The 10,542-nt window shown below is 38.1% G+C and overlaps 1 non-coding gene across 1 annotated transcript; it reads left to right on the forward strand.

Annotated features, from left to right (window-relative positions):
* Positions 1-8,103: 8,103 nt before the first annotated feature.
* Positions 8,104-8,185, forward strand: TRNAS-UGA (transfer RNA serine (anticodon UGA)). The gene has a single exon. It is a non-coding gene; the product is annotated as a tRNA-Ser (tRNA).
* The last annotated feature ends 2,357 nt before the right edge of the window (positions 8,186-10,542 follow it).

A 10,542-nucleotide genomic window follows, 5' to 3' on the forward strand; every position in this document is an offset into this window, starting at 1 on the left:
TCTGGCAAAAATGCATTAAGGAAAAAGGCTCCAATCCAGTAGTGTACTGCACACATGCCTAAATTTACTAGGATTATTTACTTAAAAATAAGAATGCAACCAAACATTTGGCTGCATTGACACCTACAGCAACGTTCAGTGATATAATTTGATAATCTTGTAACACTGAACCTATAATTTCATTAAAATATAGGTAGAACTAATAGCATCTTTCTGAAAAGGATCCATTACTGAACATGTGAGAAGACTAAAGGGAAAAGCAAGACTCTACAGAGTCTGTTACCTTTGTCACATTCTCAAGAGTTAAATGAAAGCTCCAACATAAAATTGCGTGCCTCTTTTTATATATGCATGGATGTTTAGACACCTAGATTAATATTTAGCTGCATTAGCAGGATTAGCAAACAGTACACATTTATTGATATACTTGTGTTGACAGATGTCATACTTCCTTCTTTTAAAATGTTGCTTTAACTAAATTGATTAAGCATCTATGAGCAGAGCCAGACAGATGCGCAGGAAACTGCAGCTATGTTTGCATACAATGAACAAGGCACTCAAAAGCATCCGCACTTTTTCAACACTACCCTGCCAACAGCCTTAGGTCGTTGAGCAGAAAGGACCAGCACTAGAAGAAGTTTGGTTGACGTAACTATCAGGAATTTTTTGTTGTTTTTCTAGATCATGTCTATAAAAAAATACCTTGTGATACCAACTAACTCCATGGAAGCTGCCCAGTAACTATTATATTACAACAAGTTTTGTCATCATTGACAAATTGACAAACAAGGAAAAGTTCCACATATCATAACCAGGGATCTGAGCCATCTGGGTTCTCCAGTTCTTGGCATCCTGTAGTTGCAGTTCAGTCCCAGAATAAATTCCATATTCGCAAAAATTACAGCTATCCATAACAGAAAAAGAAAATGGCAAAACAACATATATTCTATGAGAACCTTTCTCTGTTTCAGGACAGAGAAGGTTTTACTAGAGTTGTGTCTCAGAGACCAGATTGGTACTCACTATTCGTACCTGAGGGAGACCAGAAGAGGAGAAGCCAGAGCAGAGCTCTGACTTTAAGTAACAAAGCTGCTAAAAGTTTCTAAAGATGCTACCATCCCCCAACCAGAAATTAATGTCTTCATCTCAATAAAGGAAAGGGGGTTAATCTTTTCCATTACGCAGATAAACATCTGCAATATCCATTAAATAGCCTTTTGGTTTAAGATAGCAGGGTTCCATTCAACATTTCTAATCTTAATGCATGATTACTAGATCAGATTGTGTCAAGTCTTAAGCACTTTGGTTGATTGAAAGTTCTCTTGCATTTTATCATAGCAGAAACAGCATTTCAGTTGTTAGCAATAGATCCTGGTGCTGTAAATGTGGAGTCAAGCAAATAAAGCAAAGCAGGTAAAATACTTCACAAAGTATCAATCCCTTAATATGGAATTTTAGTATACTTCTGTTCAGAATGTTTTCAACCAAACAGAAGGAAAGTGGAGCACCATTGTATTAGCCTCAGCAAAGAGGCAGGAGCCACAAAACAAGGAAGCACAATGCTGAATCAGGGGAAGGGACTGACCAGGTTTGATAACAGTGAAGAGACGCACAGTACAGGGTTCTGAACTAGGATAGGAAGTAGGAAACATACCTGTGTCATGAAAGAATTACCTAGGTTCTTTTTTAAATAAGTTGTGCCAGAAAGCATAGTATGGTGAAATGCAAACTCCTTGAAACTGGACACCTCTATTGACTACTTAATTAGGGACAATTCTCTTAGAGCATGCAAAAAAATCATACTAAATTAGTGTCTGTTTCACAGGCAAGTTGATTTGTTGTAGTGGTTAGAATTATAAATGATGAATAATAGCTTTTCATTTTATTTAGAATTCATATCCAATAGTCTCCAAATGTCTTAATGGAACTAGCAAAAAAAATTGGAGAAAAGCTAAATAAATCACTCTTTACCAAATGATTGTAAGGATATTGTATTTTTAAAAAAGCACACCAGAAATAACATGCGTTTAACATCAGCCTTACACCATGAATATGTTATGTGTAAGATAGATGGAAACAGAAAATGATCCCTAAAGGGCTTTTCAGTGATATCAGAGATGCCATAAGAACTCCCAAAGTTTAAGATAAATAAAATACAGGATGTTTTAATACAGAGGAATAATGTTAAAAACTAGTTCTATATTTAAGAATTCGAATAAGTGGACTAAGAATAAGGGTGTACCGCACAGCATGAACAAACTACTATGTGGGCGAGTTTATGAAACAATAGGCTATAGGGGCAGGCTATAACATGATTATATAGCAGCTCCAAAATGAAGCCAGTTTTGATTCTGTACCTGAAACTGGTCTCCAAATCCATTCTTAGGCACAAAGAATGGAATATATAGGGTATATTTAGCCATATAGGGTTTTCTAAAGTAAACTCTTATTTTTATTGATTGTATGGTTTAGGCATTCAGCTTTGTTAAATGATCTACAAAGCTAAAAGACAGAATGAGAGAAATACAGAAGAAATATACTTCAGTATGCAGCATTATTTTTGCTGTTGTTATTCATTAGTTTCTTCAGTAAGAAAACATGAAATGCTGTAGTCTAGTGGTGCTAGCATTATCTGTTGTAATACACAATTTGTGTTGGGTTCATTAACTCATTCACATTCTTCGAGGGAGATGTCAAACTTTTGAATATTCTAAGTTACACGTAAGCAGAAAGTTAGTGTCCCACAGACATAGCTGTAAGTGTTTCTTATTAACTTAGGCAGAATCTAATCTGATTTTTCTGTTGCAAGCATCACAGACATAACATATTAATAGATTTCTAACAGGAATAAATGTTGAAACTATGGCATTTGTAAAGCTGATAGAGATCAATTAAGTAAAAGGCCACAGAGCAAATGTGTGAGAAGGGGTGAAATAGACATTACCAAACAAATATTGCACTTGCAGTCAAAAAAGGCAAGAAAAGTGAAGCGTTGAAGTGCTTGGGGCTCAGTCCTGTATTTCTAAAGAAGACAGTAATAATACAGAGATTATTTAATGCTGAAGAATACATTTGCATGCTGATTAGCATTTGCACATTTTTTCTACTGTATAGTTAAACTGTCCATATTCCTATTAAAGATTTTACAGTCTCTGTCCACTTACAGAAGTTAGACATGAAAAAAATATGGGCAAACCTGTTCTGGTGCCATTATTTTATATAACAGTCCTAAACCAGATTTTTCTCTCTCCGTTACCTATTCCAGTGTCCAGCTCTTGCTAGTTTTAAGTGACTAAGAAATAAAGCTTTTAAGATTCCTTTGGGAGATAAATTTACTTTCCAAAATACACTTACCCATTGGGAAATTTTATCTGTTATCCTATGTTCATTTTTGATCAGTTAAATCTTCATTAAAAGCCCACAAGATACACTAAAGGTTTTCTTGTTGTTTACTTCACATTTAGTACTGCCATGAAGAAAAATTCTAACCATTTCCAAACCAAATATATTATAATTGCTTTTTCAGTTTATGAAAACTTTTTAAATACCACAATCCTTTCTGAAGGCTGTCAGCTGTAATTTTTATTCCCATTCAAAAAGAGGTGCCATAGGTTCAAAAATTCTAAAATTATAGAACAATACATTAATAAACTGATGTTATATGCATGAATTCTGATAATGAACTAATTCTTTGACAATATCATTGTATGAAAATTAACCATATATTTGCATAAACATTGCTAGCTTCAGCCTATGACATACCAAATGCTTTAGTTAGGCTTTTAGTCTCATATCTAGTCATCTTCATGGCTGCTCAATGGCTACTGGAAAGTATTTCTGAAGAATTGCTCATACCATTCTGAAATAGGTGAGCTTACTTGCCCACCGGGGACAAAGATCTCCCTCTTCGATGTCTGTAAAAGATGACCTGAGCAGCTGGCTGAGGCATCTAAAAGCCAAGTGCCTACTTGAATGCTGAGGAAGCTCTATCCTACTCAGGCTGCCCGAGACCAGTTTTAATTTGACCTCTCGCCCCTTACATTGCCTCAGCCTCTTAAAGGTAGTCAAATATGTCAGACTTTAAGGTCTTTAAAATAAGATTATGTACAGTAGGTAGCATGCTTTATTAATTAAACACCTGTATATGCAGAGGTTCTCCAGCACTTGGCAACAGAGCTTATTATAGGAATTTCAGTTTTACTTAAGGCTTCTATCCCAAGGTTTTAGTGACTTTTTAGGTACTGTTGAGTTTCCCTACCGCAGAATCTAGGACTTAACACTGCAATGCTATTTTAGTTGAGGCTTTCTTTAAGAATGTTTTTAGTGATTTGTGTTGTAGTTAGATCTCTTTCTGTCTTGGGAACACAATAACTTGATAGTGAAGTGCTAGAATTCAAATAGCAATCTGCAAATGGTACCATTCTTCCCTAATCCCTTTTTGATCACTACTCATCTTCGAAGATTATTATATGAAAGTGCTTAAACCTGCTCCTTCTGCATGTGGTACCTGCAACACATCCTGCCTGCTCTTTTACTTGCAGCTTGCACAAAGAACACTGGAGGTCACTCTAGCATTGCTCAAGTAACAATTTTCTCTAGAGAGAAACACCGAGTTTTTCAAGATTCAATTGAATGTAGTTGGTTAAATATAACACTTCGTGTGTCATTTACACAAGTCAGCCAGCTCTCATGATTTATTATGTTTTACTGCAATTGCACATTTAACTCAAGTCCTACATTCATGTGGACACAGAAAACAGAATAAAGGCAACTATCATTTAAAGAAAAAAATAAGTTTCTTCTTAGTCCTGGTAGGAAATAAAGGCTTCTAAATGCAAAATATAAAAGTTAGACGTTGTAAACTGTGAGACAGAAGGAACGCTGAGTCCGTTTCCAGGTTTCAGTGGCTCAGAATACTGCTGGTATGTTTTAGATGTCTCTTTACAAGTCTGTGTTCATTGCAAACAGACAAAAGCCTATGGGCCTGAAATAGTTAGGCTATAGGGTTTAACCTCCCAGGGAAGGCCTGATGGAGAACAACTGAACTCAAGTGCTCCCTCAGGCTCCAGATCCAAACCCTCAGACCTCAGTGGTCTTAGAAATGCATTGGCTATTCCTATGTAGCCTATCAGCCACCCAAGGGTTTCCAGGTGGACAATTCATAAGCGGTCCGTGTGTCTCTGTGTCACCGCACAAAACTGTGCTCAAGTATACAGTGCTCCAAAGGACATGGTCTTACCATTCATGAGCCCAGAGACTGGTAACCTTCTTTTTGGTGTCAAATAAGTTTGGTTTCAAGAAGCAGTTTGGATTTGCTACTAGGTAGCAGGGGCATTTCCATTGAATCCAAAGGCTGAGTATAGTCTAAGCTCTGTATTCAGTCAATGTCTATAACCGCCCCTCTCCTTCTGCCAAGTAAATAAGTTCTTTTGTTACTGAGACCACCCTGTAATTTATTTTTGCTGTGTCTTGTTTGGGTTTTCTGCATTTTGCATGGCTTCAGAATATAATTGTCTTTCCAGCGTAATTTTCAGTAGATTTAAAACACATGTCTTGACAAGGAGCTCAAATACAAACTCCAAAACATGATTCCATAATTTAGTATTGATGCCAATTAACTTCATTCCTGAGACACAGGAATTGTGCTATTATAGTTTGGGGCAGCTATTAGAACAAAGGTCAAATAACATGAGACCTCTGGTGTTGTGAATATTTGCATAGTACAGACATTAATGATACCATCCACAGACATTAATGATACCATTCACATACATTAATGATACCATTCACATTGATTTTCCTTACTATTAAACCCACATAAAACGGTAACAAACATACCAATTCCTCATTTTCTCTTGAACATTTTCCTTATGCAGCTCAAAGTGTGTCTGTAGATGAGTAACAATTTCCATATTTTCTCAGCTTATAGAGGAATTATCCTAATTAAAAAAAAAAAACTATCAAAAATTCTTGACTAATAATGTGGTATACTGAAGGCACTACTTTTCCTCACCCTGCTCTTCACACATTTGCTATTTACGTAATCATAAAAATTTGGTATAAGCATGCTTTTTATGGGATAAAGACAGTATCTTATCAGTCATAATGCAGCTTATGAGCCTTACCCAAACACACAAAACTACATGGACATCAGCAAAAACTGTCCAAATCACTTTGGGTATAAGCACATTAAACAAACAACAGTTTAGACAAAGATTATTGTGGTGCTAAACTACTGAGGTGGATAGGGGGATGCAAAGTAGGATAACAAGGAGCATTTCATATATTAATGTTTTTAAAATATTATCATTATCTAAAACACAGCACAAGAATAAACTCTAAATGAAGTTTGATTTTTTTTTTTAACCACAATAACACAAAAATACATACAGGAGAGAAAGAAGAAATATACAGATAATATTAACAGTAGCATTGAACCCTATGCAGTTAAGTGCAAGAAAAAAATAATCACTAATATGTAGTATCAAATTTTCTGTATCAATCCAGCCTCTTACTGTCTAGTTTAGAGGGATGATTCAAGGTCTGTTACCACCACAAGCCTGCGTGCAGCTGAGGGACCATCCCTGTTTCTACAAGTGGCCCATAAACACCGTTGTTCTTATCGTTTCCCATTGAAACTACTGATAAATTCTCTATCAGTTTTTGTAACGCAGAACTGAGCCGTCATAGCTGTCCGACAATGACCACAAACTAAGCTAACTCCCAATTGCTAATGAGCAATTAAAGATGAGGATTCAAAACCTTTTTAAAAGCTGTATTAACTTAAACAGTAAAGAGAATTTAATAAATATTGAAGTACAAAATAACCGAGTTCTTTTCAAATTATAGAAACACTTTGTGGTTTCTAATATCTGTCTGTCCTCTACATTCCCTGAATCAGGTTCCAGAGAAAAGTACTAAAAGACTAATTTCATAAGCCTATTTTAAGATCTTTATTAATCCAGCAATATTTTTGGTACTGAGGAAAGTTAGAGAATTATTAAGAGTGCTTCTTGATCAATAACTTGTACAAAAAAAAGGGAGGGGTGGGGTGGAGCACAATCATCAACATCACTCCAGCTATTTAAAAAAAAAAAACTTAACAAAATTTGTGACTACAGGAGGGAAAATAGGGTAAAATTCCTAGCATAAACACAGCCTGCAAAAAGGATGAAAAGAAAAATTATTCTTTTTATGCATTGCAGCATATGTATAAACTCAAGTTAGATTTAATTTCCATTATACTACTGCTCACACAGTTAACTATTGCTAGGGTAAAAAAAATGTATCTACAGTGAATGAAATTTCATATAAAAGTCCTACAGTAGAGACTTTTGTAACAACTTTTGTAACAGTTGAGAGAACAGAATTAGTAAAAACAGGAAGAAAAATATACCACCACTGGAAAAATTAATGCAATGCATAATAGTTACTGTTATTTTGTAGTAGTTCCTGGCTGCACGGTCACTAGCAAATTCAAGTGTGCCTGCAAACACTCCCAGGCACATTCAGGCTGAAAAACCCAGCAGCATACAAACTGACATGTATTTTTCCCGAGCTGAATAGCTGCTCGGGAAGTTTATTCCGGTTATTAGCTACGTTAGCGAAAAGTCACTGTATGATAGAAGGTGGCGTTTATTTCAACTGCCTAAAGCCTCACGCCTTTGCGCTGACTCGAGCTACTGAGCCAAACGGGATTCTTGGAACTGGGCAGAAAGGGGGAAAAAAAAAAAGGGAAAAAAAAGGCGATAGCGGTAACTACCGCGTCTGTTTCCCCACGCACAAACATTATCTTTTAAAAAGAAATCCGCCGGCACCCAGTTCCGAGGAACGCTCCGGCCGGGCAGGGCGGTGCTGCGTGCCGGGGGAGGACGGAGGTGGGGAGGAGGACGGAGGGTCGGCGAGCTGCCGCCGCGGCGGGGCGGCCATGACGGCAGGCACGAACGCCGCCGCCGCCGCCCCTCTCCCCGGCCCGGGCGCGGGGGCGGTGTGCGGCAGGGAGAAGGCGAGGGCGCCCATTGGCCCCTCGGGCGGCTGGGGGCGGGAACTTCCTCCGCCGGAACGCTCGGTAAGGAGTTCAGCCCGGGGATGGGACTATCAGCAGCAGCGATGGCCGAGTGGTTAAGGCGTTGGACTTGAAATCCAATGGGGTCTCCCCGCGCAGGTTCGAACCCTGCTCGCTGCGGCCCGGTTGGGCTTCTTTTTTTTTTTTTTTTTCCTTCCCCCGTGCTCTTACGATGTGCAGGTTTTACTCCTCATGTTTTCTCTCACCGTTAAGCGTGCCTCTGCAGCGACAAGAGGGATTATCTAGTATTTATCTTAGTGCAAGTCGTTAGGCCATGCCTACGCACTCCTCCCCTGCTTCTGTCAAGAAATAACAGTACTAGCAAAGCAGCAATAGGTCCCAGGGCAAGTTTCCAGCACTGCATCTAAAACACTTGTGATAGACAGCACTTGCTGGAGGTGGGAGAAGGGCACACTAGGATTAGCATTCTTTCCACAGCTCACCTGCTAGGTCCCCTGTATGTACTTTCCAAGTGCAAAACTCAGGATTAATCCAATGCTTTACACAGAGACAGTGTCCCGGTTTGTCCAAAGGGCTGCTGGCCTGCCCCCATGTTCTACAGCAGATACAAAATAAATAAAAGCTTGTCAGCAGCAGGCTACTCTATACTGAATGCGTTTGCTCCATCAAACCTTCCCTTTCATGAAGGAAGCTGGTCTGATTACTCCTAGACCTCCAGTGAGGGAATCCTAGATCATCTTTTCCTGGCCTTCTGCACAGGCATGAAGCATGCACACACACACACAATCTGGGGGAAAAAGAACTCGCAGAAGTCATTATGCAACCAATAACCAGGAAAAACATAAGAACAAGGCACTTCCCCCTACACCCCCCCCACACACACCCCTCCCCTCTTTTTAACTGGCTTAAACTGGCCTTTCACCACTCAGATGTGTCAATCTCCTCCTATGTGACCCCAGCATTAGTAAAGAGCTGAAAATTTGCAAAGTCAGGTAAGAGAAGGCTGGAAATAAGAAAAAAGGCCATTTCCATAGAGGCCAAAATCAGCTAGAGTAGGAACAACCACTTTTCACTCCTATCTCTCTTAAAGACAAGACAAAAACCCAACACAAACACACATGCAAACCCATTCTTTCTAGCATCACGTTTTGTTAGTGCAACTTAATTTCATCAAAAAAGTGAAGGTGGGGGAAGAAGAGGAAACATATCCCTGCTCAGAACAAAATAAAAGAAAGAGAGAACAAACAAACAATTGTTTAAGCTGGCAACAAAATAAACATTTCAAAGTGCTCCCTAACAAGGCTTCCAGGGATTTCAAGTTTGGGTGTTTGTTTCTGTTAGGGTACGTGCAAGTGCCAGAGGCTACACTTTAGAGGGAATCTTAAACTGGTAAATAACTGACAATGGTACTATTTAATACGTGACCGTAACATCAGGAATTTCCCTTAAGTTCTCACATGTGAAGGTCTGTGCCAAGGGATACTGGAATCAGACATCTTATCTCAGACATTGCAGAAGAGACAGATTTTAAATTCAAAAGTACCCACTTAAGCATCCTTTGCTAAGGTACAGTACATGTGCTACTTTCACCTTAGTATATTTGTAGTCTAACAGCAGCTTAAAATTTTGTGCTTAGAGCAGTATAACATGTTAGTCACTCTGCAAAATATCAAAATTTTTAGTGAGTGTGCACATTTCAGATAGAAAAAAAAAATAAAAAAACAAACCTTCTTTTCTACATATAAGGCTTGATTTTGTTTAATCAGTCAGGAATTTAAACTCTTTTTTGTTCTTATATAACTTGAAGACCCCACCCACACCTGTAATCTGGAACAGATGAGAGAAGGTCTATTTTGTATAATGCAGTTTTGGGTAGCATTCCAAATTAATAAAAAGATTATTAAAAGTATTAAAAGAGTCAAAATACTAAACACAGTGGGCAAGTTTTGCAGTAAGTCCTTCTTTTCCACTGTATCACTGAAGAAGTTGCCAGGTTTTTTACTAACCACTTTAAGTGTCTTACTTTCAAAAGACATGTTTCATTGCTTTAATAGATCTGAAGACAAAGCACCAACCCAATATTCATGAGGAAGTTTGCAACTTCAAGATGTCCTTTTCACTGGGACCTTGCTGGGGATGGAAATGTCAAATGACCAACACCAGAAGTCGTGGTTATTTTAAATTTTATATTGAAAAATAAGAGGCCAGTCTGTCAGAAAAACAACAAAAATCTCCTCTAAGGAATTATTTGCATTCAATGAACCTTTTCTCCTTGAAACTGATTTTCCTTAAAATTTGCAGTTGAAAAATAAAAGAGCAGCAGTGAACACCCAAGTTATTTCCCACCCTCACCCTTCAGCAAGATTTATGAAAATGTTCCCATCATGGCACTAAAGGGGAAGAACCATATGGTTTTAATTGCAGTTATTTTTTTGTAAGTTTTTTGTAATTACAGAAGAAAGTAAGTAAGGACTGCCAAACAGCCTACTAAAGCTATATATGCATCAGCAGCATTA

The sequence above is a fragment of the Buteo buteo genome, chromosome 4 (assembly GCF_964188355.1).
Source record: "Buteo buteo chromosome 4, bButBut1.hap1.1, whole genome shotgun sequence".
Classification (NCBI taxonomy): domain Eukaryota; kingdom Metazoa; phylum Chordata; class Aves; order Accipitriformes; family Accipitridae; genus Buteo; species Buteo buteo.